At 32.6% G+C, this 25119-nt stretch overlaps 1 long non-coding RNA gene and 1 pseudogene across 2 annotated transcripts in view; one reads left to right on the forward strand and one right to left on the reverse strand.

Annotated features, from left to right (window-relative positions):
• LOC309660198 overlaps positions 1–25119 on the reverse strand; it is a 483439-nt gene that overhangs the window by 222539 nt on the left and 235781 nt on the right. The window lies entirely within an intron of this gene.
• Positions 3603–22866, forward strand: LOC309659777 (multifunctional methyltransferase subunit TRM112-like protein pseudogene; annotated as a pseudogene). Its single transcript has one exon. The product of its transcript is annotated as a multifunctional methyltransferase subunit TRM112-like protein pseudogene (transcript).

The raw sequence follows: 25119 nt of genomic DNA on the forward strand, positions 1-25119 counted from the left end.
ACTCAAGGCTTTTGGTCATCTCTCAGTTTCCTTGAATAGGGTCTCCCCTGCTCACTTAGCATGCATAAGAACGATCCTCCCAAATTCTCCTAATCACAGATTGTGCTTATGCTGGGGAGATCCTGCTGTAGGACGTTTATTTGATAAGGCTTTTATGATAGACTTGTAGAAGCAGAAGAAAGATTTACAAGAGAGTAGAAAATGTTTCACCAGTTAGAAACATATCCATTTTCTATTCTACAGTAGGGTAGCTACATTTATTTGCAATAATAGGGCTCAAGACAGGATAAATTCACTATAATGATAGGTATAATAATGGACACTGGAGTTTTGGTATTGTGGGCAGAGAGTTCAACATAATCACCCTCATGTACAGGCTTGTCTCTACCAAGCCATACCTTCTCGGCTGTATTTAGACCATGTATAAAATCTAGAGCCTCTGCAGTTACCAGAATTTCCCATGGTATAATTCCAGCTGATAAAGCAATGTTTCTATGTACAAATGGTGCTTGAATAAGCCATACCCAGTACAACTACAGCTTCAATGATGGCAATAAAATTTGAGAGGCATCACCACAAAACCTGAGAATATTGGGAAAACACAGGAAGTCAAGAGATTCAGCCTGCAGTCCAGACACAGAAACTTAATATGAATCTTGCCCCTACTACCTAGGTTTTCAGGGCCTTAGATTTTCCATCTGTACTACGAAGATATGTTTTTGATTATCTCCAAGACCTTTTCAAATAAAATCACACATTCTATGCTTTAGGGCAGTGACTTTCAGACCCATTATTTATCATGCCACCAGTGGTATTTATCAGTGTAAGTGATATAACTATCCAGTTGAAAGTTTCCAAACTGAAAACCAACTCTATTGATTGGAAGATATGGCAAAGAGTAAACTAAAATATTTTTCATTAGATAATATATATTTTAGGCTTGATGATTTATTTCTTGTTTTAATACTTCCAGCATTAGTTTAAGCACCTACACATGTTCAGCATTTTAATATTTACAATCAGGATTTCAAGTGATGCTTCTTTTAGAGTGATGCATCTTAAATTTATTTCTCATTGAGTTACAAATCAAATCAGAGGTGAACATTGGAACAGTTTTTAGCTTGATAATTGTAGCTCATACCTCTCACTGACATCTGAGAATGAGACTAACAGGCTGCCTTACAAATAGGACTGCTTACTGATTTTGCAAAGGTTGGAACAGAAGAGGCTGTACTCTTTTTCTGTAACTGTAACAAGCCCTACCTTCCTATATTGATTACTTACTCTACAGTGTTACAGTAAATTGCTATTGTGGAAACATAATGATGCTGAACATTTGTAGCCCAGATGATAGGGTAATGTTTAAACACAGTGTGCCCTGTTCTTTGTAGATTTACTAATAACCTCTTTAATCATTTCTGTTCAAAATACCATGAATTCTGAAGCAGAAACCAGCCTAACAATACAACTAATATATGGAGCATAACATTTAATCATTTAGAAAGTAAATCATGGCAATTATTTTTCCATCCTTTAGACAGTGGGCCAAATTTTTTTTCCTAATAAACCTAAAATAAATTCATAGAAGCTTTCATTCTATTCCTGCTCTTTTGTTCTTAAACCAAAGTTGGCCAAGGTAATTGTTTCTATTTTATAACAGGAATTATATGTTTGAAGAATGTTTTCCTATCAAAAGAATATAAATATTTCAAAAATAAGCACATTTAAAGATCTATCAACCCACGTACGTTGCAATGAGGTGTCACCTGAAATAAGGTGAATATAGGGGATATAGGAAGATTATCATGAAAGATATTATATCTTGTAGTATCAAAATGTACTTTTTACAAAATGTTCCTCCTTCAGAAAGACACCAGTATCTCATCTATTATATGAATTGAGTTAGTTCAAATAAAAGTGATTATTGAGGATGAAAGCCATCCTATTATATTTTTCTTGTAGATATGAAATACAACTGAGAAAGACTTGAGTAAAATAAAGAATACTTAATAAAACAGAGCCTGTAAACATTGGAAGCAAATTTGAAAAATGAAAACATGGTATAAAGTATTTATAAAAGCGGAATTCTTAGCATAATTATTCATTTCTATCTCTGTAAAAGAATATAAACTCTACCTCATTTTTTTTTTTCTAGAAGGAGTAGTCATTAGAATTAGGGTTTTTTTTTCATTGTTTATGTTTATTTTCTATTGAATGAAACCATTTAGGACCAAAATATTGACTATTATTTCAGTATCATCATTCTCTTGAAAACTTTAAAAAGCAGGTTTAATTATATTCACCACCACCAACAGCAACAAAAAAACATTTTCGAATCAGATTTGTTGTCCTCAATCTTACATTCATTCTTTCAAGATATTAATATTTTGAAAATTCTCTAACAGAAATATTAAGGGAAGGATCTATAGGGACAAACAAAAAGAATTAATAGGAATATATTTAAGTTTGCCTGGAGAATTCAGACTAGACTTCCAAGTTGAGGGTTACTTAAGCTGATCTTTACTGTGCTTCTTCATTATCAGTGGTTTGATTTTCTATATTAGGCTAAGTGTTTGATCTCTTCAAAGTCATACAGAGTAATTTTAAAATGATGGCTTTTGTGCAAAGACTTCATAAGTCAACAGAAAGAGTTGCATGTATATAATCTGTTTTAATGTGTTTCTTAATGTATCCTTGATGCGTTTAAAATTAATTTTGTTTGAAATTTGAATAATAAAATTAAGTATAAATACTGAACATATGATATGCATAGAAGCATCGAAGTATTCTTAACAATATATGTGAATTAGTTTTTAAAATTCTATACATTGTGATATTTATCTAAAATTTTTCTTCTTAAATATTGGTTTACATGATACTCAGCAGTATTTCTAACACGGAAAATTATTCAACTTAGCTTTATAAGTCCTTTAACAGTATTTCCATTTTACACTGACAATGAGAGCACATTGACATTACCATCTTCTATTGATTTTTTAATTAATAAATTTTGTTTTTTGTGAGCAGTTTGAGGTTCACAGCATAATTGAACATAAAGTTCAGAGTTCTCATAAACTCCTGTCCCCACGCATACAAAGCCTCCCCTACTATTGATTTTAGCACTTTATAAAATATTCAATGGCTTAAATATTAATTTTTTAAAACTAGATTTTCCTCAATGACTTGAGAAATATATATGTAATTAGAATTCTAACACTAAACAATGCCTATATCCTATATATAAAAAAATTTTCAAAGCTGGGTGATTATTTATAGCCAAGGTGAATGTAGTTAAAATTCATTTCAATAGCTTTACCTAGATAAAAAACCAAAATACATAAACCATTAATTATTTTTCATTAAAGAATATTTGCATATGTATTCATAATCTAATGGTTTTGCCATTCTTTTTACTGTATATATCTTTTCATACTTACTTGCATACTTCTTGAGAAAGTCAAATGTATATAATCTGTAGCATTTTTATATTGCTAAGAACCAAATATAAAATTCAATTCCCAGAGGCTTTTATGAGTTAAATGGTAAATAAATTTTTAATGTATGTATGTAATTAGAAATTGTATGTAATTAGAATTCTAACACTAAACAATGCCTATTAAAATTTAAACTAAAAACTATCCACAAAGCATTCACTTTCTATCAAATCTACACTCTGCTCGACCCCCTATATACAATGCCCCATATTAATTTTCGAATTAGGGATTTGTAATAATCTGCAAATTTTTAAAGTATAATTTATCCCATTCTTGACAGTTAATCTTTATTTTGAACACTGTTTTAACTGATATTCTTCCCATCAATTTTTTAAAAGACTCACATATCATCCCTTATAAAATACTGAATTTAAGCTTACCATGCTTTATTGCGTATCACCTTCACTTACCTGTTGTCATAATGTTCACTACCTCAGTTCCCATTCACATCTCAACCCACTGCAATCTCATTCCACTTACCACTGAAGTCGTTCTCACTAAGGTCACTAATAAATGCCTGCTGAGCTCGCATGTGCGGGGCTGGGGCCCCGTGGCTTCCCCCTACGCCTCCAGGCCACTGGGGTCCGCATCAACCCTGTGGAGTTCAACCCCGACTTCGTGGCTCGTATGATACCCAAAGTGGAGTGGGCGGCGCTTCTGGAGGCTGCCGACACCTTGCATCTGGTCGAGGTGCCCAAAGGCTGGAGGTGGATGTGCTGGAGGGCACCCTGCAATGCCCAGAGTCGGGACGTCTGTTCCCCATCAGCTGTGGGATCCCCAACATGCTGCTGAGTGATGAGGAAACTGAGACTTAAAAGCGTGCCCGGCCCCGGTTTTTCATTGTGAGCGTGAGTATCTTTGTTTACGTGTATATCCTGTTTGCTATTTCTATCCTGTGTATCCCCAACCCTTGGGCCAGTGACACACCAGACACACAGTGTTCTTGAGCTCGGTATTATTATTTTTTTCTCATTAAAGTTTCAAAACCAAAAAAAAAAAAAAAAATACGGGTGGCGCCGCCGCTGCCGACTCCTCTCCGTCCTTCCCCCGGGATGAGGGGCTGCGCCCGCGGTCAAACCCTTCCAGGAGGGTTAAGCCAAGTAACTGTAGGTGTCCTTTTCACCATCCACTCGCTCCAAATATTCTTTCTCGATCAGAATGTCAATGCATTTCTTAATTAGGGACCCGAGGCTTGAAGCTTGAAGACAGCTGGGTCAGTACTTCTCCAAGTGACTGCTGGTGCTTTAGAACCTTCCTCATTTTCATAATTCTCACAATAGCCGCCTGCATCAGTAGTTTGCGGTCTTCCTCGATGTTTCTGTGTGGGGTTTCTTGTTCCTGCTTCTATTCCGTTTCCAATCTTTATTTGAATTTTAAGCAGATGCTCCATATTGAGCATACTTTTCATCTTCAAATTTTCTCTTTGGTTTTCATGTCAATGAAAACAACTCTTGTTGATAGGGATTTTTAGGGCTACAGTGTAATGTGTATGAATCCAGTGTGACAAAATATATATTTAATTGACCACATAATGTCTTATGTCAACATAGAAGTAGGGTGGACCATACCTACTGCTTAATTTTAAGAAGAAACCCTACATAAATGTTTGTTACATAAGCCTTGGCCAATGGTTACTCTGTATTTGCTAATGACTTTCCAATTTATTATCTTGATGCACAGAAAGAGCTAAACAATTAAGAGCGTCAGCAAGGCTTTTGTGTCTACATTTTAATGGTGTTGGCAGAGGGTTAACAAAATTGTTCCTCTTCTGCATGAGAATTTTATTTTCAGTTAAATTTCCTAGCTTTGTTTCCCTAGAAACGGGTAAGGACGTTATTTGTCAACTAAGTAACTAAGCAACACTGCTTAAGGTAAAACGACTGCTTAATTGAAGGCTGACTTAAACCAAGGGACAATGAATACTTGATAGGAAGCCCTACTGCAAGGTTTCTCTGAGTGTAGAGACTCATAATTGGGCATGTACCTTGTACAGTCCATGAAAGATCTCTCTACGGAGTTGGTACAAAAGATTATGGCTCCTGTGGAATGTGAGGCTTTTAATCAAGGGTAGTCTCCACACCTGTAGATTCTGTATTTTATCTCCTTTCCACCTGAGCTGTTACCTGGGTGGAAGAGAGCTCACCAGGGCTGTATGAGTTTACAAGAACTGCTGCAAGACTCCTACTGAGAGGAACACCTACTGAGGAGGCCCTCCTGGCAAGCTGAGGTTCCTGCCCTAATCCTTTTGATTAGACTGGTACAACTGAAATATTGATTCAACTTCCAGATGCTCCGACATTTCCAGATTCTCAGCATCTATGTAATTTTCATTCAATATTTTTCTCTATGTGTATATCTGTATGCCAAATTTTCAAATTGTGAAAAGTCTTAACTATAGCAGGGCTAACATATTTAGACTCACATAGTATTAACAATAACTATTATGATATAGGGGATTTATTGAGATCTCTCTAATATGAAAACCTAATTTTTCATGCAGATTCTGAGTTGCAGCCTAGACAAAGTAGGAGAGGAGACAGATAGAAAAATATTATATCTTTCATCATATTACATGGATTAACAGCCTATACCATGAGTTATATGTTTGATAGAAATGGAATCAAATTTTAATTTTCAAAACATAAATGTTGAAAGTATACTTAATTACTTGAAGGTTTTATATAAAATACACATAATTTGCCATATGGGTATTTTCAAATGTGCTTTATTAAGTATATGATTCATTCAGTAGTCATTTTTTTCTCCCTTATTTTAAATTATAATTTGGAAATATAACATATGCACAAAATCAAACATATTTAGACCATGTTTGATAACAATGTCAGAAGTAATCAAAATCTTAGGCAATAAACTATTCACACTTGATATTATAAACTGAGCATAAATTTGTCTACTTTTCAACATGGAGACAATCCAATGCTGCTCTAATTAAAAATTAAACTTCTTTTCAAAAATTAAAAGTATTTAAAATGCAAATGCCCTTTATAGCAATTTCAACTTCAATGTTTAAGATATATCTTATTAAACCTTCTCCCACAATTTTTTCATTTTGTTTCTCTTATTTGCCTTCAGTCATTGTTTTTTTTTATTTGTGTTAATACATGTTTAAGCTTGTGGACTACATCTCTAAGAAGTACCCATAAACATGGCTATGTTTAATTTTGAGTATTTAATTCACAGTGAATTAAGATAAATATTTGACAAGTGTCTGGGTTGCTTGAACAGTTATTTCTATTCTCTCAGTGAATGTTTATGTAATTATCCTTTTGATATTATCATAACTGTCTATGTTACCTGCCCACAAGTTCTGAGATATTTATTTACTTCATTAATTACTTTATGTAGAGAGAACATACTGGACTTCTGAAATGCAACCAAAGAAATAGCAAGTATAGTAGATTTCAGGTACAATATTTTAGAATAGCAGATTGTTTCTCACTGCCAGAACAAGGTAATTCATTCCATCGTAAAATGACGATCAAAGGAACGTTATCAATCACACTAGCTGATAAACTTTTAATGCAGAGATTAAGAATTGGACTTAAATTCCTTAAAGTAATAAGCATAGATTTCATGATTTTTTTCTTAAAAGCAAACTTTTCAATCTAATGTATGAAAATAAATGAGTGATACAATTGGCAGAAAATATTCCTGGACAAAGAAGTATGAAAATGAATGTCTTCCAATCTGTTTGAATGTGAGTTAAATGAATGTATTCAAGAGCAAATTAGGTCCCTAGTGATAATTACAGTGGGCTCTAATACGTTTAATATAGTATAACCTTGTTTGTATTTTGGCTTTACCATACTTTTAGTATCAGTTTAAACAATCTTCAAAGAAATGTACTTTCTCCTTGAGCTATGTATAGTAGTAATAATAGTAATAGGTCAAGATACATGAACAGAAAATTACTGAGAGTTTAACCAGACATTCAAAATAAAACTATTGTTGTTAATAGCTAAAAAAAACAAACAAACTGAGACTTAGATGATTATCAAAAGATGAATGCTCCAGTAGTGTCTCATTTTCAAAATTTTTTTTAAAAGTATGAATTATGAGGCTAAGTATTCAAGTTACCAGAATTATGTCTTAAAGAACAACTTAGAAATGTAAGTGGAAATCACCAGGATCTATCATATATGTGTTATTATCCAATGTAGTGGTTAATTTTATGTGTCAATTTGACTGGGTATGCCTGTGAGGGTGTTTCAGGAAGAAATTAGCATTTGAATTATTAGACTAAGTAAAGAAGATCCACCTTCATCAATGTGGGCAGGCATCATCATATTGGTTGAGGGCCCAAACAGAACAAAAAGGTGGAGAAAGGGGAAATTCTCTCTCTCTCTCAAGCTGGGACACCATTTCCTGCACCCTCAGCTCTCCCCCCACATTCTCAGTTCTCAGGCCTTCAACCTTGGACTGGGAGTTCCAGCATCAACTCCCTCTTGTTTCTCAGGCCAACAGACTCAAGCTGAATAACACTACCAGCTTTTCTGGGTCTCCAGCTTACAGACACCAGATTGTGGGACATCTCAGTCTCCATAAACCAGTTCCCTTCAAAAGTCTCTTCTCATTTATCTATATAACTATCCTATTGGTTCTGTTTCTCTAGAATTACTTAACACATCCAACTACGTCACTTACCCAATGTTTTTCTAATCTAGTTTCTAAATTGAAAAGAAGAGACCACAGAGTACTTCTGTGTTTGTCTTTCAGCACATCTGAAGATTCCTCTTTCTATCCTGGAGAGCAAGATGACAAAGCTTAAACTGGTTGATAATACTGTAGACTAGTATGATGTTTAGTTAAACAAAGCATGCCAATTAATATTAAACTGAAAGGAGCCTTTCATTATGTGGTACAGGTTTCTATACTTGGTGATATAATTTTCTAAAATATTTTCTAAAATATTTAATATTATCATTTTTGTAATTATCCTTTTTTATTGTTTTCAGGACAAAAGAAAAAATAGATGATTAGTTAAATCAATAGCTCTCAAAGTGTGGTCTTGTTAGTCTTTCATGGCCCTAAGACTCTTCAGTGGGTCCAAAAGTTCAAAACTATATACATAATAATACTAGGACATTATCTTTTTGCTCTCATTCACTCAGTAGTGTCAGTGAACACTTTCAGAGGCTGCAATAGTATGTGATGAAATGTAAATACTTTTGATAATCCAGATTTCTTACATTAAGCGTTATATAAAGGAGATCTGAAAACTGTAAAGAGATACTACTATTATGAATTCTTTTATTTTCAAAAATACAACCACCTTTAGGAAAAGAAAAATGTTATCTATGTTTACAGGAAATAAGCTTATTGTTATATTTAAATCAATTAAAAATCAATATTTTAATTATTAGTTTTATTTTCAAATTTAGTAAATATTGCTAGAGATAATCTACATAAACACTTCAGGATCCTCAATAATATTTAAGTATTCTGGTTCCTGAGAAACCAACAGTTTATGAAAAGAAAATGTTTGAGAACAAGTGACTTCAATCATTAGATTTATAATTTATAATTCAATAATATCAAAGTAAGAATAATGGCAAAATATCGTTAATGCCTAAAGAGCAATAACAAAGTCTCATACATGTAGAAGATCAGGGGAAGTGGTATCTATACCCATGCCAGGTACAACCATAAGACTACATGTTTAAACACATAATTCCTGTCAGGATCCAAGGCATCCAAGACTGGAATTAAAGTAAATAACAGTTTCCCTTAACTCCAAATGTATCTGAAATATTGTATATCATTAGGGTATCATTTCTGAATTATTTTGGGCCTCACACTTTTTAGGTAAGGTAATGCTCTAGAGAATTTTTATTCGTCATCTATGATTGGATTAACAAAATACCACAAAATTAGCATCTTACAAAAACACACATTTATTATGTCACAGCTTCTATGGGTCAGGAATCTGGGCACAGCTTAGCTGCATCCTCTGCTTTAGTCTCTCACAAGCTGCAATGAGTTTGTCATCCAGGGCTGGACTCTAAACTGAAAGTTTGGTGTGGGAAAGGACCCACTTCTAAGTTTCTATAGTTGCTGACAGAATTCAGTTCCTAGCGACTGCTGGACTGTTGGCCTCAGTTTCTATCTGACTCTTGGCTGTGAACTGCCCTCAGTTCCTTGTCACATGGGCCTCTCTAACTCAGCTGCTTGCTTCATCAAACTGCCGTAGTCAGAAAGCAATAGGGAGTCTTAGAAAGACACAAGTCACAATCTTCAGACTAGTGCTCTCCCAGCTGAGCTATTTCGGCCACCCTACAAGTCACAATCTTATGTAACCCAATCACAGATATGATATCTCATCCATCTTGCCATATTTTATTGCTTACAAGCAAATCGCCAGGACAGCCAATCCAACTCACTGCAACAGGAGGAGATTACACAAGGGTGTGGATACCGAGAGAGATCGTTAAAGTCACTTTAAGTATACCTAGTCATACCTGACTAAATTCCCAAGCACAGAAAAAAATAATGTCCAGTTATTATAAAAAACATGTTTTCACTCATGCATGCATTTTCTGATCATCGATTTTGTGATAAGCTCAATTTATGATGTGACTTAGGATGAAAAGAAAACCATGCAATTACCTTCTGTTCTAAATCAATATGAATTTCCTAGATGAAGGATAATAAGCAAATACTATCCTTTAGCAATTCTAATAACTTGCTATTGGTACACTGGGCAATGGTATATCAAGTTTACTAAGGTCATTGCTAACGTGACACTAGAATTAAATCCTGGTGGACTAGGGAGCATTAGTGAGGTAAAAAGCTATCTTTGAGAAATAAGGACTGTCATGTAAAATGGGACTAGCAGAAGCAGATTCACAGGATAAAATAACTTGAAACCTTCTGGAAATTGCATCAAGGGGACGGGTTTTAAAAGTTAGGAAGGGGTCAGATCATGAAGGATGTGTCTGCTAATAAAAGTCATTCAATCTTTTCACCTGAAAGTTACTGAAAAATATAATTTCTAATTATGATAAGTTGTACTTTCACAATGTAATCCATCAATCAATTAATGATACTATTTAGTGATATCATGCTGGAATTAATGGTGTGAAATGATTCCGGGAATTTAGATTACTATCAGCAGGAAATTAAGAAGCCTTCTATAATTAGCCAGGTAAGAAATTTGGAAGATTTGAAGAAAGATACACTCTCAGAAAATAGAAACAGGATCACATAAGATAGATATTCACAAAGTGGGCTCTGTTAATAGATAACTTTTTGAGAGGGTGATAGAACAGTGTAGACATTTCTCCTCCCTTAGGACTTGATAGTCTCCACTTCTAATAAGGTCCCAGGTGATCGTTATCATGCTGCTCCTCAAAACATATTTTAAGTAACGCAAGACCAAACTACTAAAGGTTTTATGATTTGAAATGGCAGGAGCGATCAAGACAAACCATGTAGCATACACAACCGCATACCCACACACTCACATGGATCTAAAGAGAAAAATAAAAGTAGCTAAGGAGATACATGGACTAAACCACCATAACAAAAAGCGAGGCTGATAGTGACAAATGAAAGTACAGGTATTTGTATCTGGAGAGGCAGATTCTCAGAGTGGTCTTAGCAGTTGCAGAATGATTTTACGGTAACTTTGGTGACGTGCAATCTATTTTACTACCTCCTTTGGTTCAAGAAAATTAACTTCTCATTAATCTCTACAACTGAAAAGGACCAGGTTAATGTTGGGAAGTATACTGGAAGGAAAGAAACAATGTATGTGGCAAATGGCAATTACACTTTTGATTAACACTGTTCTAGCTTGTTTCCTCATTTTCTGTAAAGAGGGATGCAAATAAAACTCCAAAAAGAATGGTAAAGATGGAATGAATATAAGGAAAGATTTCAACTTTATCCCTTGAGGAGAATGGAAAACAAAAGGTTGACTGAAAATAATTAAAAGTGTTACTAGAAAGAATTGACAAGTACTGTATATTTGAGCTGTGGATTCAACTTGTAGTAGCAACGGTGTACATAACTGTTTAACTTTTTATCCCACCCCCCCCTTTTAGAGCAAATGCTTTTTCTTTTTTCTACCCCATATTCCTTCTTTTCTGGAGGAGAAGTATTTTCAGTGTGGTAATTGTGCTTTCTTCCTGCTCCAAATATATTTCCTATACAATCTGCTAACTTCTGATTTAACTCTCTGTTTATTAGGGCTGGTTGATTAGGTGTGGGATAGTTGATTGGGTGTGGGAGTCTTTTCCTGGAAACTTCTAAACTGAAGCTGAGATTGCCTATTATTCTCTGTTGGAATATCTAATATGTAAAATTTGGAGCACTGAGTCCCATCAGTTGACAAATCGGTTGGAAATGAGAACAGAGCCAATATACAAAGAAAAGCAAGCATATGAGATTATAAATATATGAATTAGAGATTCTTGTTCTAAATGATTCTGCCATTCTCTGGCTTTTCTAATCTCCAAGAGTTTTGATCATCAAATGTTCCACAAACACTGCAGGCACATAATCACCACTACCTCCTGAAGTCTATGCCAGGGCTGGTAAGAATTTTCTTTTGCAGTAAAAAAAGGTATGACAAATTCAACCTCAAAATAACATTATACACAGTAAAATACAAAATAATGTATTTTCCATTTATTTCCTTTTCTGAATTTTGTCATAGGCACTACTCTATAGGGTTCAATAAAGTTCATTTTTATGTCAACCAAACTTGATTGATTTAGTTCAGCTTCATGGCTTTGCACTGAGGTATTGCTCACCCTCAAAGAATGCTAATCAAGTAATTCCATGACATCTATATAACCTTGCAGTAAAAGTACACCAATGTAAAGGTGGGTGAATTACAATCTATTTGATGCCTGATTTACCCCACAGCTGTATCCAGCAATGAAATATAGTAGCTAGGAACTAAAGGTTGGATGGTTTTCAAACAAATTAGGAGTTATATGGTAAAGAGGGTAGATCCCTGGTGGAACACTAAGAATGAATTGGGTTATTTAAAAACTCTTGGTTTTGTCAGGATTTGGTTTACATTTGAATTTTCTTCTGACTAAAATAAGTTAGAAGTTGGACAGACACACACATATTTGTATTTCTTTGCTAATCTACTTAGAATCACTGAGGAGTATTTCATCAAAGCTACTGCAGAAAAGTTTAATATTTAAAAATATTGACTGATAGAAAAACAGGATATGCTTAACATCAGGGCAGAGCCAGTTTCTACCTGTGCCACTCCCACTTAACAGTACCACTTAGGGCCTGTTCAAATACCCCTGAGTGTATATTTGCTCTGAATGTTTACTGAAGGGAATTTAGGTTCATATTTTTGAAAGTGAATAATATTGCCGTAGTATTATAAAAAGAGAGGCAAGCTTCCTTTATCTGTAGAACAAGTTTAGAAAATTCAACAGTGGTATAATTTTCTGACATGTTTCTACAGTGATATGAAAAAGGCACCATTATGATATCCAACCAGTAGTTTTAGACATCTTGTTTTACTTATGAACCTTAAGTAGCAATTTACACCTTGAGGAAATTGACAACTGCCTGATTAATGTTCATGCTAATCATAAACACTTTTTTACAATAGAGATATTAAACATTAATCAATTTAAAATCTGGTATTTCCAATTCTTATGCATCAAAGTACTGATTTGGAATATCTCTTAAAATGTAATATGGAATTAAACAATTCAAATTTATATAGAAGAATGAGGTCATATAGTTTTACTATGCAAAGAAAAAGGGAATTTAATAGTAATTAATCTAAAAATAGTTTTTTCTCAAAGGTATCAATTTAGAATCAGTATTTATACTGTTTCCATAAAGTTCATCATTATATACATGGAGTAACTAAGAATTTATTGATAATTTTGATGAAGCATATTCAATTCATAAAACAAAGGCAAGTTTAAACATAAATTACATGATTTAAAAATTGAGGAAAGTTCAACTTTTAATATCTTTGCAGTTCTACCAGGTATCTGAAAACATAATATTGCGTATATAGAATATATGGGTAGTAATATAGCCTATGGTTCATTCTTCAACAAGAAAATGATTAGATATGAAATAGGAGATAGTATATTTGATATTAGTATAAGAAAACCTGGTAAATCATTTTGAGATAAAGAAATAAAGGATATTTTGAATTTTAATTGCACTGTAACTTACAACAGTCTGATATTAGACATGTCACTTAGGCTGCCATCTCTTCTCTCTTCCTTGGGTCACATCACGCTCTTTTATGGACAGCCACCTAAAATTATCTCCTTTTTCCTTTCCCTATTAACTGAACAAGAGATGAAACATTTCTTTAAAAAAAACGGGGGTTCACAAATGCTTTAATTAACTTAATAAAACTAATTTCCCTCCCTCAGACATCACTGGAGTTATTGTTATACACAATTAGTGATTGTATTTCATTCGAATTAGTTTAATGATCCAAAGGTAACTTTTTGCCAGTAGGTTATCCTTGCCCTTATTTGGAACAGTTCTGAATTGTGAGATGCATTTCCATTCAAATTTCAGATTTCACAATCTCTATTGGCCAATTTGGTTGTGTAAATAGGTGTTTTATTAATAATGCTCCTGATGCAAGATTATGTGCAACTACTTTGTAACTAAAATATAATCTGCATGAATTAAAAACACTCTGACACTGTATAGAACAGTGAACTCTGCTCAATATTATGTAACAAACTAAATGGGAAAAGAATTTGAGAAAGAACAGATACATGTATAACTGAATCACTTTTCTGTACACCTGAAACTAACACAACATTGTTAATCAACTATACTCCAATATAAAATAAAAATAAAAATAAAATAAAATAAAAGTAAAATAAAAATACTCTGACAAAATTATTCTTTTTACCTAATAGCTAAAGAACAGATCCTTGGCAATATTAATTTGTGTAAACATTTCAGAATCAACCTGCTCATGTGAAACTTTGGTTAATTCAATCAAAAATCCACATTGACAATTTGTGTTATTTAACTGTTTAAATAAAATGAAAGAATGGATACTCATAAGGAACAATTTTATATCCAGCTAAGTTATGTAGGATTATCTCAAAAATCCCACCATAAACAAATTGTGATTTATCCATATGACAGGATATCCCTCAGAAATTAAAAATGATTAAAATATTGATACATACAATATGATGAATCTCAAAATATTTATGCTGAGTGATAGAATCTATGAAAAAAGAGTACAGATTGTATGAAAATTCAAACTGAAAGATAGTGGCAGAAATCATAGCAGTGATTACCTGAATTACAAGGGGACTTGAAAATTTTTGTAGGTGACTGACCAAGACCGCTATGTTGACATTTTGATTCTAGTGATGGTTCTACAGGTGTATGGATATCTAAAAATATGTCAAATTTTAAATATGTGCAGTATATTGTATTCAACTATACATCAATAAAACTAAAAATAATTTATGAAAAAGGGAATGCTATTTAAGAGCAAGCAAAATTTCAGGAAAGCAGGAAAATAGCAACAATTCCTTGGGTAGGAAATAAAATTTGTAGGGATTTGTGGGGATTTGTGTGAATGCTCTATTATACAAATTGAAAGATCTCAAGCTATTTCCTTCTACACCCACCCTGGAAAATGTGGCAATTATTTTGTAGTAACCATCAAAATCTATTTCAAATTAATTTTGACCAACATGCTTTAAAATCTGTATTTTTAATAGTATAGCTTCATATATTAATTTTTGCACGATTGCTGTAACATCCACTGCATATAAACCCAATCAAAGTGTTATTTCTTTAAAAGTCATATGCATTTTAATTTAAAAAACAGACCATTTATTAACGATTTAAAATTACTTTTAAAATTTTTTCCCAAGTATTTAACACTCAGTTTTTTTCCTGTCCAGTAATTTGGTTTGAAAATTGGGCAGAGTGTATACTAGTATGTAGCAGCTCTGGATTCTATTTTGTTCCTCTGATGGTTCTTTTTGTTTGTTTAAATTTACTTTAGGAGGTAATTAACTTGACTGCAGTCAGACTGTAAAGTCTTCCTACAGCATGGTGAGCAACCATTGGTTCTGATTTCTATGTTCAGTTTGTCTGTCTCTGTTTATCTGTCTTTAACTTTTGTCACTCTGTCTAGCTCCCTAAAGATTTCCTATGCTTTTATAGTGTTTACCCTTAGCCTGTGATTATATGTGGTGCCTTGAACCATTAAGGCTACAGGCCACTGCCCTTCCAACTGAGAATGAGCAAGGAGCATATTCAAGGCTGTGTCACGTTCACAATTACCCTCAGGCCTTCTATTTTTCACTGGGCTCTGGGCTTTCTCATGAACATGCGGAGTCTATCAGTAGTCAGAGATTATTTCAACCTCTCTATGGCTCTCACAATTCCAAAATCTACTCTTTGAATATTCAGCTGATCTGCAACATCTGAACCTGGCGGGGGAGGGGATGGGGAAAGGTGACAAATATGCCATATCTATCAGAAGCAGTAGCAGTTTTTCATGAGTAAATAATTCTCTACTGTTATCCAGTATACTAAAATAATTGTTTTAAATAATGCACTCCAATTTTATTTGTTTTCTACATACACAAATTACCTAATTCCACGTCTCTATAACCAGAAACAGAGCTCCATGAAGCTTTATTTTCACGTATTATAAATATTCCTTTAATTCACTATCAATGTTTAAGTATTGTGCAAAATTGTCAAAATTATACTTGTTCTTTTCAAAAAAATCGATCTACCCAACTATCTCTAACATATTTTATTATAATTTTTAAGTTAATCGGCATCTGACCCCTGAAGGAAGAAGTACAATACCCTTTGGAAGGATTAATACACAAAGCATCACAAATATTTAGGCTTTCTAGTGGTTGCATGGCTAGAGGGTGATGAGACACTGGATTTCATCTAAGATCCTCTGTTGAACATCCTTCAAAGGGTTTCCTTGCTACCATTAAGCCATGATAGTATAGAACAGACAGTGACAAAGATTTAAATGTCTCCAAATGATTATTTTGAGTCTTAGCTTGGCAGACCAAGTTCTATAAAACAAAACACTTCCACAGGTAGAAAAAACTTCAAGGGTTTTTATACAAGATGACAGTGTTTATATTTTTAACAGAATTAATGACTGTGTTGTGAATGAATATATCCTAAAAAGATAAAATGGGAAAAGATGATATATCTAAGGAAAGTGAATCTATTTTGGTAGGGACAGTGACTTTGTACTTGAGAAATAAGTATTTAGTCCAAAGCCAGAAGAAAACTGTGTGTTAATTGTACATGTGATGTTACTTTTACACTTAAGATAGATTTCAAAAACAGTTACTAAAAATATATTATTCAATGATTATGTTTTCATTAGTAGTTTCACTTGTACCTAATAATTTTCTTATTTTATTTGGATTTACTTCTTAGGAAAATAGCTACAGATATCTACTCTCATCCCAGACTAAGTCATTTCAGTATACATGGTATCTCAAAATGGGCTTAACAAAATGCAAGTTAGTACTAACAGCACCCATAATCCTTTGCAGAAACATTTCTTAATATTTTATTGTAATATTCTTAAAAAGTATTCATGTCTAATGTTAATAACTTAGAAGAGACAGACAGATATCTAGACCCAGTCTCAAATCATTCTCCAAATCCAACTAACCATTGGCAGATGTTCTATTCACATTTTTAAAGATGTGTTACCATTACTTTTTTTTAAGTGTTTAACTTTTTATAACATTGTATCTATTATAATTTAGATAATTATAAATCAATCTGTCTTCTGACTCTTCCACTCACCTTTTCTCTCATTCTTTCCATCTATCTGTCCAGTCATCTCATGATCTCTTTCTAACAGTGGAATTTTTTTTCATACCAAGTCCATGTAAAAATAAATAATATCCCAGCTTTTAGCGCAGTCACAATAATAGAACTATTTCCATAATAGAGGGATACTAACTAAAATTGGTCCGTTAGGCCCTTGAGAGAAAAGGGTAATAAGTGCTGATTTCCTTATTGTTTGACAATGAAAAAAAAAAGATTAAATCTGTCAAACAAACTATCATCTTCACTTTACTAGCAGCCTTTGTGGTATTGATTTTGACAAAGGGCCTTTCAAACAGAACAATTATGTTTAGTTGCCCAATTATCCTTTGGAATTCAGGCGTTTTCCCATTACAGAAGTTCAGAGAAGTTCTTTTAGTTGGCGTGTGAAATTATTTCCAAGTGAACATCAAATCCTAGACTTAGGAGGAAGTTCAGATGCCTTGACTTGGCCTCATATTCTCCAAATCTAAAACATTGCTGGCAGATATTCTGTTCACGTTATTAATTCTTTAAAATTGATAGTCCATGGACTTTCTAATATCCTCTTGTACTGAATAATCATGACAATCACAAGGTCCTATCAATATTCATTTCCTGTTTAAAATGCAATTCCTTTGGTCTTTTTATATGGCATATGGACTCTAGGATTCTAATAGTTTCTTTAAAAATGAGAAATCACACTTTATTTTTCTTTTAAAGTGATTTATACTCTACCTTTTTTTATACACATACATGTGTTACAGAAATATTTATTTTTTATAGAAATATCACATAAAATCAAGATACAATTTCTCCCCGTTTGTTTACCATTTCACACAGTTTAGTTGGTCCCTAATTTTAAAATACATGGCAAGACAGTATTGAGAAAATTCTGTCACTATCATTTAAAAAATATTTTTAGGAGAAATTATTATCAAGAACAGTGAAGAAATGGAAACTGATAAAGAGTTGGAAGAAAAAAAAATGTAAAAATAATCAAAAACACTTATCAGGAAAAAAATGCCTATTTTTTCAAAGTTTTGGTCAGTGTTACATGAAAAAATTAACAATTTTATTCTACCTTTTCCCTATCATAATTTATTACTAGGCAGGAAATTCTGTCAAAAACAAATTACGAAATTGCTGAGATATCACAGCACAAACAATGGATAACTCAAGCCTTTTCTCCATTAGAATTTCTAAAGTAGGAAAAATAAATCTATCATTTAAACGGTGTATTACAAAGAAATCATGCAAATTCACAGTGAATTTTTTATTTCTGTAATTCTGGGATGCTTTGCTTCATATTCTAGATCGCCATACATAAACAGATTTGTTTTTAATTTTTTTTTTTAGTTTTAATTGTTTTATTTTGTAATTTGACTGAAATCAATAGTGTCAGGGAATAGGGGAGGGAAAAACAAGCAACACTAAGAAGGTGATAAGGAGGTAATTTAACCTATCATTTCTTGCTGAAATACCAATAAAGAAGGAATTATCAAAAATTACATCTTTACCTCCTACAATTCCACACTTAAGTGAAATTTTTCCCCAAGTGGTGAGTTTTTAATTTGAATTTGAGTATGTTATTTTTTTTAAGTTAAAAATGGTGACATCCAATTTGTGGACAGTTAGAGAGTGAACAATTAATTAACAAAGAGTCCAAACATTGTTTGAAATTTTAATTTAAATTTCAATAAAATTATACTTCCAAACTCTTAGATATTATACTTCCAGTATCTGCTGATATATTCTATTCCATTGCTTTGCACATTAAGTAAAATAGAGAGAATAAAAATAAAGACAAATCTGTTTTCACCTGCAACATCCTTTTAAATACTAACAAGTTTTTTCACAGTGAAGAGTAAAATGTCTCTTAAAAAAAAAAAAAGATGTGGACTACACATTTCACAATGAATTTATGTTAAATGGAAACTTTGTAGAACACATTTGGCTACCTTTATTTGCCTTTCATTGTTTTTGGAAAGGGAGTAAGTATACTCTATTTAACAACTCAGTGGACTCTTATTAGAGAGATTTCTAAAAATTATATCCAAGTAAATCTAACATTATTTGTCTCCTATGAAAAACTGAATTATCACATTCACTAAAGTGAAACATTGTTTCTTTCCTTTTGCTTACAACAGGTTCTAGGATTTCCATGACCAAAGCATAACTAATTTCATAAATTCACAACCAATCAAGGAGTCAATTCATGTCAGGACTGGCTGAGTATTAAAGAAGATAGATTAATTCTATCTTTTAAGAGATTTTCAAAGTATTCTAGCATATAAGCACTATCCTAAGAGAGACAAGGAAAACACAACTAGGCCTCCCACCAAAGAAGAATATTTCTTCTTAATGATTAACGGATATTCTAATTTTTATTGATATTTCATATGTTGTACATCATGGAAAATATTACTAGTGTTACGAAAGGGAGAAAGTGATAGGAGAAAATGAAAGCTGGCTCTCTCCATTGGTGCTATGTGTCTAAGATAATGACAATGAAATATACAGATAAGAGCAGAGATAGAAACTAGAATGTCCCTTAATGTATTTTTCTATAATTTTATGTTTTTTACTCTAATCTTAATTTTATTTTTTTTTAATTTTGGAAAATAATTCCAGCAATATTTAGTTAACTACCTAAAATATTTACTGATGTAAATGGTGAAATGCTAAGGTTGGTTTTTTTGTTTGTTTGTTTTTAATGGTATTTAAAAAGCATACATGAGATTTCAAAAGAGTATGGGAAATTCTCAGTTGCCAAAAATGAGGTGTTTATATGAATCCAAAGTGGGTGCTGAAGCCAGGGGCTACCATAGGACAACTACCAGTCATAGTGTCACAATGGGAAAAGTTTTCATGGTTGTGCTGAAAACAAGAGATGGGGCATAAGCCCAACTTATAAAAAGCAGTAGGTCCATGCAAACAAAACTCTCAGTGAAAGTCTACCAGGAAAAACAAAATCAAAAAAGGAAAGAAAAGTGACATATTCAAAGTGATAGAAAGGTGACACTTGCCACCAGGTTATGGGTGAATGAGAAAGTTTTCTCTGAGAATCCTTAAACAGGGTGGAGACTCATGAGTTTAGGGTTAAAGTTCACACTATAAGCACATGCAGAGGACACCAATATGATACATTTATTTAAAGTGTTCCAGATGATCCACAACCTTATTCAAAAAGTAAACAAAAATTCTCTGGAATAGTAAGTCCTCAAACAGATTTGTTAGAATTTTTCCAGATGAAGTTCAAATAAGCATGTTTGCAAACTAACAAAAAAGTCATACCATGAAACAGGCTGACATTCAAGAGTAATTCAACAAATATTATTTGAGCACTAATTATATTCTAGATACTGTTCCAAATTCTAGGCATCTTATAGGAAACAACAAAGGAAAAATAACCCTTGCATTATGGGGCCTATGTTCTGGTTAAGGAGAGACAGAAGAAATTCAATATATAACTGCATGATATGGGTATGGTTAAAGGTAGTATCTTCTATGGGAAGCTATGAGTAAGCTACATGGAGAGTGTAGAGCTTGGAGATATCATAATGATTAAGAAGCAATAGAAACCAACCAATCAAAATAACCAACAGTTCTCCATTGCCTTTTGCTACCAGTGACATCAAATAGAAGAATTAACCAGCAAATTAAACAGATGAAGCCAAAAAAGAAAGAATAAAATTGAGATGTGAAATTACCTAGATTATGTCATATATTGCAAATATGATAGAGAAAATAAGGGGTAAGGAATACTAAATCAAAAAAGATTTTTTAAAGTATGTTTAAAATAATCCAGTCAAGTAGAAAATGAGAGAATAACCCATTAGAGAGCCAACATTTTACCTATACAGTATTGTAGAATTTCCTAGGACTGAAGAAACCCATGACTCAGAAAGCACAGTACACCCCCCCAATCAGTACTAATAAAAATACTTTTATTAGTAACTAAAGTAACTAAGATAAAACTAGAGACTAACATATGGAGCATAATAGTATGGATTATCTACAAGAAAGATAGTGAAACTGAGAGCAGATTTCTCAACAATAGAGAAGGAAATCTTCAGGATGCAGAGAGAAAATGTTCATCTAATCGGACTGTGAGCTTACTATAAGACATATGCACAACTGCAAAGATCTCTGTAGACTCCATTTTATTTGACAGAAAATAGTTGAATTGAAGGAAGACTGAAGCATGTCATGTCTGGGGTTACCAGGAAAGATTCTTTCCTCATTCCAATGAGAGCTTCATGACACACCATTCCCAATACATTATTCTGCAGAGGTACCAAAAGCAGGATACCCTCTGAAAGTCACTTCCAGACATTAACTAATTAGCATATGCACAAGAAAATAAATGTCACATTTACAGAATGACAGATTCAGCTCCAGGTGCTCTGGTCGTCATATATGATCCTTCTAATGTGCAGTTGCACACTTGTATCTACAATTGATCAAAATTAGGCCTATCATTTGCAGGTCTTGTTAAATCATATTATATCAACTACACTACAGTAACCAATTTAATTTAAAAATTTGGAAATGGGGGCAAAACAAACATTTTCAGAAAAAAATGATTTTGTACAATAAGAAGCTCATTTTTTAAATCAGTGAATAAATTTTGAAAGGAAAGGTAACATCTGCAAAAATGAATGTCTGAAATTCAACATGAAAAGATTAACAAAGAAGTTGGTTAACCTCTGGATAAATCAAAATGTCAATGGATTGCATTCTAAAATATTTAATACTTAGCATCACATATGGAATAGTACTTGCTAATACATAAAGTAAATATTAACAGACATAAAGAGAAAAACTTACAGTAACACATTAATTGTAGGAGTTTTCAATACTCCACTTAAATCAGTGGACAGATCATCAACGTAAAAAATCAATAAGGAATCACTGGTTTTAAATGACACATTAGACAAGATAGACTTAATAGATATATATATATAGGACATTTCATCCAAAAGCGACAGAATACACATTCGTTTTCAAGTGCACAGCATGGAACATTCTCAGAATAGATCACATGCTAGGCCACAAAACAAGCCTCAGAAAGTTTAAGAAAATATAAATCATTTCAAATGTCTTTTCCAACCACAATGCTATGAGACTAGAAATCAACAAGAAAAAAAACAAAACAAAACTGTAAATAGCATAAATACATGGAGGCTAAACGTATGTTACTAAACAACCAATGGATCAGTGAAGAAACCAAAGAGGAAATCAAAAAATACCTGGAGACAAATGAAAACAAACACGCTATCCAAAATCTATGGGATGCATCAAAAGCAGTTCTAAGAGGGAAGCTTATAGTGATACAAGCTTACCTCAAGAAATAAGAAATCTCAAATCATCAACCTAACCCTACACCTAAAGTAATTAGAAAACGAACAAACAAAACCCAAAGTTCTTAGAAAGAAATAAAGATTAGAGCAGAAGTCAATGAAATAGAGAATAAAAAGTAGAAAAATATCAACGAAACTTACAGGCTTTTTTTTTTTAAACAATAAATAAACTTATCCAAAGAAAACAAAAACACCAATTCAAAAAGATGTATACACCCCATGTTCATTGCAGCATTAATCATAATATCTGATATTTGGAGGCAACCTATGTATCCATAGACAGATGAATGGATAATGAAGCAGTGGTACACACACACACACACACACACACACACACACACACACACAGAGTAGAATACTGTTCAGCCATAAAAAAGAATGAAATCTTATCATTTGTGGCAACATGGATGGATCTCAGGGTATTATATTAAGTGAAATAAGTCAGAAGACAGACACTGTATGTTTTCATTTATATGTGGAATCTAAAAACAAAAACAAATATAACAAAACAAAAAAGTCATAGATACAGAGCACAAAGAGGTGTCTACCAGAGGGGAGAGGGTAGGGGGTTGAGGGCATAAGAGAAATAGGTAAGGGAGTTTAAGAGGTACAAGTTTCACCAGTTACAAAATAATTAAGTCTCAGGTACAAAATAAAAATAGTTGAAGGAGTAGTTCAATACTTGTAAAATACTGTTTATAATTCGATGATTCCTCCTAAGTGTTAGTCTTTCAATTGAATTTTATAAAATTCCAATCAATTTCTATTTGTGAATATAATCATGATTTTATTTTAATGTTCCAGTTTCTTAGTTTCATTGGCAAATATTTATATATCTTACTAATGGGAATTTAAAGTTCATTTGAAAAATAGGTTTCCTTATAGAAACTCAACATTATATCATGAAAGTATGTATTAATCTATTCAGTGAATACAATTGTAGACTATTATAAAACGCTACTCAATTTTAAAATTTATTTGTAAGAATCTTAATTTATTCAAGTCAACTAGGTATTTTGCACAGGAAAGAAGTGAAAGCTAGATAACCCATATGTGAGTAGGCATGGCTGTGGATATACATGAGACATTCCAACACGAATGTCTAAATTTTTTGTTTATAGATTACAGGGAACTTATATAATACTGACATTACAATACTCAGAGAATATTCATGACTATCACATTATGAATATCATATTTTATATCACCTCATTTTCTTCTCTTATCAAATTTGCACCAACAGTGTAGTACAGCCTTGACAATTTTTGTATATTTCCAATGTTCTTCCTCAGAAAACAATACTAGCAATTAACAATATTATCCTATATGTGATGCTATGTATGAATATTTTACAACGAAGTTATTACTCATTATTTCTTACTACTATTTTACATCACTTGAGAAAATTTAGTTTTACTAAGCTAATTGTAATCAGAGTATATTATTTTACATCAGTCATATTTTCATTTTCTTAGTCACATTATCTTTTCCTGGCACTCTCTCCAGAACTTGCATTTTTCCATGATCAAGAAATAGTATGTCAAATTTCTCCAGCCAAGTTCAAATCTATATACATTCTGAGTTACATCCATCTGTATCATCATTTTTTTCTCTTGAGGAAAGTTACATTATAATCCATTTAAAATTAAGACTTTAAAAGGTACATGGTAAACCATTTATGTTAAGTATGTTTCTAGCTTTTATCATTTTTATTTTCCTATGCTTTAGAAATCTGAAGTAATTTTGGACATTAATATTTTTCAAATGTGAATTATACTTTAAACTGATATTCTTATTTCCTCTCATTTCACATTCAAAAGATAATTGCACAATTTTAACTTGCTATGACATTTATACTCTATCTGATGTGTTATGTTGATTTTTAAAGGACCCTTGATGAAATCTTTTTTAAAGTAATTTTTAACATCAATAAGTATTTTAATAGGATATCAATATAATTATTCACTATACCAACTGCAGAAACATTAAAAAATGCAGAAAAGCAAAAATAAGCATAAATGTTAACCTATTTTTTGCAATCCAACATAAAATGTAAAATAATGGAAAAATTTATGAAACATAGTGTTGGGAGAATTAAAAATATTATATACTTTTGTCTAGGATAGTGAAAGAAATAGTACCACTACACAATGTTTCAAAGTTCTTAATGAGGTAACCAAGTAAATGTTGAATGGACAGATGGGAAACACTTCTAGAAAAGGAGAAGAACACACAAAAGCATGGAGAATACTCTGTCCATGTGGAATGAACTGGAGATATTCTGTTTGCCTCCCCGGATCTTTTATCCTCTTAAAGTTCTGAGTCCTTGGAGCGGTAACTCTACTTGTAAATTCTAAGGAGAGTTCTAACAAAGGATCACCTAGCAGGAGCTCAGCTGTGGGTCTTAATGAAGGAAAAGGCTACAGCTCTGTCTGCTTCTAGGT

This window comes from Balaenoptera physalus (assembly GCF_965194825.1).
Source record: "Balaenoptera physalus genome assembly, chromosome: 4".
Lineage (NCBI taxonomy): Eukaryota > Metazoa > Chordata > Mammalia > Artiodactyla > Balaenopteridae > Balaenoptera > Balaenoptera physalus.